The sequence below is a fragment of the Lampris incognitus genome, chromosome 9, assembly GCF_029633865.1.
Source record: "Lampris incognitus isolate fLamInc1 chromosome 9, fLamInc1.hap2, whole genome shotgun sequence".
NCBI classification, from domain to species: Eukaryota; Metazoa; Chordata; class Actinopteri; order Lampriformes; family Lampridae; genus Lampris; species Lampris incognitus.
Window position 1 is genome coordinate 35,184,985 of NC_079219.1, and position 10,149 is coordinate 35,195,133.

Below are 10,149 nucleotides of genomic sequence, written 5' to 3' on the forward strand. Positions count from 1 at the left end.
ACTCAGCCACTGCTGCCAATTCCTGACTGTAGAAAAATGAAAATCTCTATATTGTCCTGCCAATGTATTAAAGCCATGAGCTGAATTCCAGCTCTTGATTATGTGTGTGGTTGTGTATATGCTTATGTGTGTGCGTGTGTATATACACACGTGTCCAATGTTATGCATGCGTGTATGTGTGCCTAATTTATATTTGGTGGCTAGTGCATTCATGTGTGTGTGTGTGTGTGTGTGTGTGTGTGTGTGTGTGTGTGTGTGTGTGTGTGTGTTACTATGTGCTAGCTGGCATGTCAGCTGATGTCCCCCATAATCCAGCAGTGGGCCTGTTGTGGATTAGTAGCAGGCTCCAGGGGATGGGAATCCCATTCCTGTTTACAGCTCTCCCTGGCAGGAAGAAAGGTAAGGATGCCTTCTCTTTACTGCCTTCACACCGGTTGGACCCTGCAGGGGTGTGTGTGTGTGTTATGTGAGGGCACTTGTGTGTTTTTTTGTGTTTTTTGGACTACAAACTAAAAAAGGAATTTCTAACCATTTATGCTTTTTCCATCTCACTCTCTGTCTTTCCTTCGGTTCTTCCTACCTTACAATCCTTCTCTGTCACCCTCTTAATTTCTTTTACAATGTGGCGTTATAACCTCAGCAGTGGTGTGGTGACACCAGTGCCATGGTGTTCCTTAAAGAAAGTAAAATCTGATTCACTAATGCGGCACATTATGGTTTTGCACATATTAACTGTAGTGGACACATTGCTGCACACATCTCATGCTTTTGAAGGTGTTTCTAGGCCTTCTAGCTGGAAGGTGCAAGCATGAGACAGGGGTTTATGCAAATAATCATAATTGCACCCTTTGTCTGATTCACTAAAAGAAAACCTGCTAATTAAAAAAAAAAGAAAAAACCTGCTAATATCCGTTCCTGGTGTGGGAAGATGGCGGCCTCACACAGTACTGGTGTGGGAAGATGGAGGCGCTAATTCACATTTGCAGCGGCCTCATCCAATACCGTCCATGTCTTTGTCCACGTCTGTGTTTAAGTTTTGTCTTCGTTTGATGGCTGTTGTGGGCCCAGGGACCACGGCCGTGCCTGGAGCTGTGACAGAGGAGGTAACCCCGAGGGCGGTCTGACAGGACGCGGAAGTGGGGCCGGCTAGGCTAACTGCTAGCCCATGCAGACCGGCAGTTCCGATAACACTGGCGGCGGTCTGGCGGCGGCCTTGCCTGGCGTTGACTGTGGTGTTTTTGCTGTCATTGTGTGTAGTGCGGAGGAGGTTTGTCGAGGGTGTCTGGCTGGGAGAGATGGCATTGGATCGGCTTGGGAAGCCTGGTCTGCTGCGTCCTGTGGGCCCAAGGACCACAGCCCCTGCCTGGAGCTGTGCCCGAGGAGGTAGCACCGAGGGCGGTCTGACAGGACGCGGAAGCGGGGCATGCTAAGCTGCTAGCCCGTGCAGGTCGACAGTTCTGACAGTCATCCTGGCTGGCATTCATTCTCTTGGACAGTGATTTATTAATTTTTTTATTTTTATTTTTTTTTGTTTGGATATATGTGATAGTTTAGATATATATGTGTAAGTTAGTATGTGTGTTCTTGAAGTTCTTGTTGTTTGGATGTGTGTTTTTGTCTTTGTGTTGCACTGCTGTGGGCTGGGGGAAGTAATAATTCGTTTCATTCATAGACAAATAAAGTGTTCCTGATTCCGGGTTCACCTTGTTGTCGTATTGCAGGTACCGATAGGGCTGTTGCTTTTATTTTGGGCAGCGAGAGACCAAGAGCACCCATCAAGACGAGAGCGTTTCATGCACAAATTAACTTATTTGGGATGTCTGAAGCTGACGTGCATTGCGAAGCCATGTGATTCTTCTTCCTCTGGAGGAAATAAAAGATGAATTGGAACCACACACTAGAAGGAGCGATGTGATAGCTGCACTACACAAACTTTTGGCGACCTTACACCTCTGGGTCTTCTTAGTGCACAGTGGCACATAAAACAGGAATGTATTTTTTTCTTCTTTCAGATAGAGCCCAGCTGCAGCCTCTCAGTGTGAATAGTGCCTTTGGAGTTCTGGTTGACTGGTTGTGGCAGAATTGCAGCGGAGCTCATTTAAATGTTGGTAATTCACTCATATCATGTAAACAGGGAAGGAAGGTGTAGCGGGACGCACTGTTTACACAACTGGCAATACAAGATCTGCAGAAGTTTCTGTGAGCAGCGAAATGCACAGGCCAATTAATGCTGGATTTCACTCAATGACCAGCTCCTTCCCTTGTTTAGGTGAGGAAACGGTGCTGTACTACGACTGCTAAATGGTACGCCTCATACAGGTGCTGACCCCCCAACATGCATTATATATATATATTTATATGTATTTATATATTTACTTTTTTTTCCCCCCCATGTTCTCCCTATTCTATCAGGCCAATTACCCCACTCTTCCAAGCCATCCCAGCCACTCTTCCACCCCCTCTGCCGATCCGGGGAGGGCTGCAGACTACCACATGCCTGCCCCAATACATGTGGAGTCTCCAGCTGCTTCTTTTCACCTGACAGTGAGGAGTTTCACCAAGGGGATGTAGCGCGTGGGAGGATCACACTATTCCCCCCAGTTCCCCCTCCCCATTCCCCTGAACAGGCGCCCCGACCGACCAGAGGATGCGCTAGTGCAGCAGCCAGAACACATCCCCACATCTGGCTTCTCACCCATAGACACAGCCAATTGTGTCTGTAGGGAGGCCCGACCAAGTTAGAGGTAACACGGGGATTCGAACCAGCGATCCCCGTGTTGGTCGGCAACGGAATAGACCACTATGCTATCCGGATGCCCTCAACATTCATTAATATTGACTGACAATGAAGTTGAAAAGAACCATTATTATGATTATTTTTTAAAAAAAATCTCATATTTTTTACTCATGTTACTAAAGTATTATACCCTGTAGTATGCACAGTGTAAGGGGGGAAACAAATTAAAGTCAGTGTTTTTCCTCCTGAAATTGAAAGTCTATGTAAGAACGTGCTGCTGATATTTGGTAGGATTTCAGACATGTCAACACACACACACACACACAAAGACACTGGGAGAGAGAGGGAGGGAGGGACAGAGAGAGAAAACCAAACACAGACTATTACATGGCAACAATATGAAATTTCATCACAGCAAGATTTGTTGTGAAGTCACTCGCACAGCGTCCAACACAACAGACGACCTCTTGAACCCTGAGAAAAAAATCCCGGCCTTCTTCCCGGTGACAATTCAAATGACACCTTTCTTCAATTCAGAGTCGAGAGAGAGAGAGATTATTTATTTATTTATTTATTTACTTCCAAGTCTGGGACTCGCAACTCGATAGCGCAACAAAAGAGTCCCCACGCAGACATTGTATATCAGCGTCAGCGTCACACTGTTAGCTTGTCCCAACTGTACAAAGCCGCCCTCATTCAGGCTACCTAGCCAAGGTCAACCTGGATTAGCCGTTAGTAACCCTATCAGGTCCGGCACAATGATTACAAAGCCCAGTGACACTGGCTGTCAGCAGACTCTTTCTACGCAACCCTATCTGCTCGACCCTTGGCTACAGAGCCACCGGAGAGGGTTAGTCCATTTCAAATTGTCCCCTCTTTGTGTCTCCCTTTATTTCCCCTCTTTGATTTTCAGCTACTCGTTTGGTTCATCAATCAGGCTGTCTGGATGTGTGCGTGTTTGAAACCCATGCCGTACATAATTCCTATAATTTGTGGGGATTTCTTCTTCCCCTTCCACATAGTCCATTCTTTGTGTGTGCTTGTTACTTCCACCCCATCTCCACCACCAGCGCTCCACCCCCCACCCACACACACACGTACACACACACACACGCACACATGTGTACACACATGAAAATGCACATATACACATATGTTAACACACACACACACATGAAAGGACTCACTGACTTTCTGGACAGCACAGGATTAGATGTGTTCCGCCATTCCCACAGAATTCCCATCTACTATGTAAGATATAGATTTGAAAATATATTTAAATATATTTGCATGTTCCATGGCTGATCTCTTGAAATTTCTCGATGCTTTTTTCTACATGCGGTCGAATTTGAACCCGCACAAAAGTAAAATGGTCAACAATTGTGCTCATGTAATCGAGGTAAAAGAAGATCGTGTGTAAGATAGTGTTTCAACTCTGTGCACGAGGATGCAGCTCTGCCTCAGCCTCCCATCACTTCAGACAACATGTCAAGGGAGAGGCAAATGAAGACTTGGTGTTTTACTACAAGAGGGGGGTTTGTTGTGCGTTCGTGTTTGTCAAGAGCAACTCTGCTTCAAGCCCATCAGCTTACTGACTTTCTTTCCTCCCCTAAAACTGTTTTACCAACATCCATGTCAGTTAGCATGCAGCATGTTAAACAAATCAAACTTAAAGAGGGGAGCCGCTTTCATGACTTTGTCAGGGAAAAGAACCTATAAAAAAAACAAGATCGACAACAACGGTCACAACAACAACACAACAACAGCGACAACAACAACACTGGCGGCATAATGTATTCACGGCAACGTGGCAACCAATGTTCTCCACTTCAGCACATCAGAGGCACCCTGGCTTCAGTCGCCCTAAAGGTACTCGTTTACAAAGTGATAGGGTTAGGGTTTTTAACTTGGGGCTAGGGACTGATTTGAAACCCCCCTCCACTGCCAAGTGCATGGACGGCTGCTGATTAGGAGAGGGTTGGCAGCGGTGGGCAGATGCCAGGCCGGGGGGGGGGGGCAAGAGAGAGAGAGAGACAGAGAGGTGGGGGGGTGCAGATACGGCGGTCTGTTGCCACCCAACCGTTTCATTGCCCATGTTGGTCCCTTGCCTGCCCTTGCTGCCATGTTGTAGAACAAAATAAATAACTTAATAAATAAAAAGAGCCATGCATTTCCTCCACAAACCCACAGGGAAGTGGTAGAAATTATGATAACACCAGCTAACAAAAGGGATATATCAAAATGCAGCAAATGTCACACAATGCTGATGACAAAATTATAATGACAAGTAGAGTTTTTTTTTCTGCAAAGCAATCTTTTTGTGGGAGAGTTGCTCGTGCAAAACATAAAACGGCAGTAGTGCAATACAAAACATAATCTGCATTTTATTTTCTCTTATTTTGAATCCCCTTGGTACACAAATGGGAAACTGCACACTAACACACGTGTGCACACTCACTCCAGTCACACACATACACACATAACCTCGCACTGTACATTAGGCAAGCAACATTGGGACGCAAAATGTCCAACCTACACAGCATTAAACATATAGCGATGTTTCTGATGCCACATAATATGGAGGAGCAAAGACAATATTAAACACTTATCAGTAGGAGGCTTAAGGGCGACAGACAGACAAGCACACCACTTTCGAAGGTGCACAAACGCACCGTCTTAATAAGTCAAGATCACATAGAGCCGTTGGCTGCTGTGAACAATAGTCAGGCTCAGTTTTTAATCATGCTGCTGTATCCAAGACAGTATTGATTTTAATACGACTCCATAACTAGACCGCTCCTCTGCTACACTACAGCATTGTTAGTGAAGGACCCACTGCCAGCTACTGTGCACAAACAAATGGTGAGACAAGCCATAAACCACACACACACACACACACACACACACACACACACACACACACACACACACACACACACACACACACACACACACACACACACACACAGAGTAATCACAGCTGCCTGGCCGTTGTATTTCAGTCTAAGGCATGCCTTGCAGAAACACATTAATAAAACAAATATCCCAACCCACCTACACTCATCCAGTTCAAAAAGCATGTGAAAGATAAGAGATCAATAATCATTTAGTCATATGAGAAACAAACAAAGAGGCGTGACATCAAAGTTATACCCCGCAGCCACTCAAGTCAACTTTTTGGCAAATTAACCTACCACACCTACCATAAGGGCCTCGGAATCACCGACTAATACAATACATGCAACGCTGCCACTTCTGCATTACATCACGGTAAATACTGCTGGGAGAGGATATAAGACAAATCAATAGTTGTTTCCTTCAATCATGCGGGATGACCTCATTCATGAGTAGAGCGATACCCAGTGTGATGTGCAGTGAGCAGGGGGAGAAACGGCTGTTTCTTCGCCAAACGAAGATCTGTCAATCTTAAAAAATACCAATTCTTGCAGGAACTGTATCTCACTGTGAAGCCGTCCTGGGTGCTATGTTGGGTTGTCTGTGTACTGTACAGGAGTGCATGACGTGTATTTGTTAGTTAAAGGATAGGCTACCCTATTTCTGAAATATAGAATACAAAACAAAAAAACTAAACAATATTTTGGCACACACACACACCAAAGGAGACAACACTCATCAGCTATAACATTTGTATATATATATATATATATATATATATATATATATATATATACACACACACACACACACATATATATATATATATATATTATTGATATGTAGAAATAAATTGAAGACTCGTGCCACTATAAAGCTTGTCTCTTTCTCACCTCATAATTTTCATAAAACATGATGACAGTTTCTTGTATCTTAATTGGTTTGTCAGCTCTTGCACTCTACAACTTATCTGTATTTAATATAAGCAACTCTGCAGTAGTCCTTGTGAGTATGATTTTTGATTTTTGATTATTATTTTTTTAATCGTGGTTTAAGAGAGGATGTTTCTATTTTGTGGCCACTATCTGTCCCTTTGTCTTTCTGCCTCTTTCGCTATTTGACTCAATGCCTCTCTGTCTTTCTCTGCTGTCTTTCTGTCTTCCTGTCTGTCTTTCCCTTCCATCTCCTATATCTCCATCAGTCTGGGACTAAAATATCTCGGAAGCTCCAGCCTGTCTGAAACTGAGACCTGGAATGTGCTGCTGCTGAGTTCAACACATACACACATGCACATTTACATGACCGAACGTGCACGCACGCACGCACACATGCACACGAACGCACACGCACACACAAAGTACACACCCATACTGAGATGTAGGTGTGCATACCCGCTTTTACTGATACACAAGTGCACACATTCACTCACAACAATCTCTTCATACAAACCGTTGCATACGTAAATTTGCACTTGCATACCCTCGCTACACTTCATCACAAAATAACACACACACACACACACACACACACACACACACACACGCACACACACAGTGGTAGTAAAGTGTTGGTTGTTAGTCTATGGTGCCAGTGCAGAGGAGACAGTGCCCCCTGGTGTGGAGCTGATAGAACTCTCAGCCATCTCGCCATACCTTGTGCCAGCCTACGCTGGTGTAGATCTGAGGAGCAGTCATTTTCTATTGTGAGATCACCCAAGCCAGGCAAATGGGGACCACGTATACCATGGTATCATCGTAAACCATGACCTGCGGTGGGGCGTTTCAGAGTACAGCAAACAATTAAAGATGCATAAACGGTTCATATGTTGTATACACCTTAAATGTTCTGCTTTTATACCAGCAGTTGGATTCTAGCCTTATGTAAAATCCAGCACATTCACCAACGCACGTATGTACTGACTCATGCCCAAATACACATATAGTATCGTACACACAGTGACTCATACAACAACAAACTTTCCTTTGGCGCTGCGGGACGGGACGTGGGACGTGGGACGTGACAGAGGACTGATCTGGTTCCAGTTTTTCCACGTCAGTACTGAGGTTGTTTCTCCAAAACGACACAACATGAGTCGCATAGCCCACTTCCGGTGGGTCTCCGGCTGGACGTGAATAGCGATTATGATTTTTGTGACGATGCCTTCAGATAAAACAAGGGATCATTTAAAACGCTCTGCCGCCAAAAACCCGGTCGCATAGCGCATGCGTATCAATGTTTCCTGCAACCCCGACATCACGTGATGTGTTTTAGCCCCTTTGGCGCTGCAGACAAAATACTTACTCCGGGCAAAGATGAGAACCGGTTAAATAAATTGGATATCATCTCAATCAGGCTATTTATGACCGACTCCCAACAGCTTCGTGATCACTATGGACTTGTGTACGCAGGTTATTACGCCATCATGCTATAACCATTCACACGTGGGCCTTGCTGCAGACCTGAACACATACTTTAGCAATAATAATAACAATGATAATGATAATATCTGACTGTAAGGGTGCTGTAAGCGATTCACCACCATGTAGATATCGGTTGTACCAGCTCAGTGTTATCCTCCTATCAGTAACACACACACACACACACACACACACACACACACACACACACACACACACACACGTTTCTTACTTTCGGTGTTGGAGACGCTCCTATTTACACATGCATGTTCACAAAATTAACGAGAGGAATTATTAATAATTATATACTCTTGCAGGATTGGTAAAGGTTTATCCCATCTAACATTAAGAGCTGGTGGGCATGTTTGGATAACACGACAGAGATGTATCGCACTGTGACGTATAACCAGCCAAGAGATGAGAAAACCAGTCTGCTTATATTGTGACCAATGCAGATTACAGGTGTGAGGCTCCTGCAATGGGTATTCTGGGTTTTGTCTATGGAAAGATTTTTTTTTCTTTTTCTTCCCCTTTTGGGGGGGGGGGATGCTTATGCAGTCACCATAGTAAGACACACATTCATATGCTGTCATAATGAACAAGCGATTAGAAGTCCGTATAACAATGTTATAACACGTTTACATCTCTAATGAGTACCTTAAACTTTAGACTTCCCCCGCGTATTGGCTGTATGTAGTCTGTTTATTGATTCAGAGATAGATAGATAGATAGATAGATAGATAGATAGATAGATAGATAGATAGATAGATAGATAGATAGATAGATAGATAGATAGATAGATAGATAGATAGATAGATAGATAGATAGATAGATAGATAGATAGATAGATACATACGATGGATAGCTGGATAGATGGCTAATGAAACTGAGCTGTTGCTGTTCATATCACTTTAAATGAGCATTTCGGTGAGCCAGTCGTCATGAGGATGGCTCTGTTCGTTTGGACGGGTACTTGCCATTTCGGTGAGCCAGTCGCCATGAGGACGGCTCGGTTCGTTTGGACCGGTACTTGCCATTGCTTGTCACCTTCCTCCCGCCGTCCCCCAAACACTGCCTCCATGCCAACGCGCCGTGCTGTATCACACGCCTCCAACAGAGGTCATAACGGCTGTAATAATAATGACGAACCGGGGTACAACCTGTCTCGGATGGTGAGAGAGTGGAGGTGGAGGTGACGGTGGTGGAGTAGGAAGGAGTCAGTGGCGCCCCCCGCAGGCCGCTGCGCGCACCGCCCGGAGGGCGAGTTGGCGTGCGCGTAACCCGACGTGCTCTGAGTGGTGATGTTATCAGCTGTGGACGGACACGGGAGAGGGCTGGGCTCGTAACGTTTCAATTATGGTCAGAAGTTGGTTTTTTTTGTTGTTGTTTTTTTGTGTACTTGTTTGTCTCGAACGTGTGCACATATCCGCAATCCAGCAAATGACGCGCAATGCGTTAAAACAACAGCAACAACAGCAGCAACTAAAGCCCGGTAGCACAGCCACTACCGGGCTTTACTATAGGAGCGCAAGGGTTCTGTGCGTTTTGTGCTCTCCGCCGCGGCTCTCCCTTCTTCCTTCTCCCTCCCTGCCTCCCTCGTCCCGGAGTCGTGGTTTTTTTTTTTGTTTTTTTTGCTCGCAGGCTCCATTTCAGAGGCAGAAAGGGGGCGGAGATGCAATATTCAGATGAGCCGGAGTGACAGCTCCACTTTCCCAACGCTCCCCCGTGTCCGCAACTCCACCGGCTCCTTCCTCCAAAAACTCCTCACTTCATAGTTGCGCCGACTAAAAACACCGGACGCTAGGGGATCAAGACGCATGCCACATTGCCTCTATGTGGGCACTTTAACCGATTATTTGGGGTCGTTTTTTTTTCCTTCCCCTCCACGGTTTAGGGGCTTTGGAGGGAGGATTCTCCCCCCCCCCTTGTCTGTATATTGTCCGATGATTGTATCGTATTATTATTGAGTCGATCCTTTTTTTTCTTTTCTTTTTTTCTTTATTTTTGTTCTTCTTCTTTTTTTTGGGGGGGGGGGGTTAATTTGTTTTGTTTCGTCCGCTTCTTCGCTTTGGATTTCGGCGAGCCAGCCTGCCCTCACCC

General features: G+C 45.2%; 1 long non-coding RNA gene across 1 annotated transcript; it reads left to right on the top strand.

The window, feature by feature from the left end:
* Positions 1-2,077: 2,077 nt before the first annotated feature.
* LOC130117496 (uncharacterized) lies at positions 2,078-2,662 on the top strand. The gene is made up of 3 exons (XR_008810685.1): positions 2,078-2,108; positions 2,270-2,304; positions 2,413-2,662. It is a non-coding gene; the product is annotated as an uncharacterized LOC130117496 (long non-coding RNA).
* Positions 2,663-10,149: the final 7,487 nt, after the last annotated feature.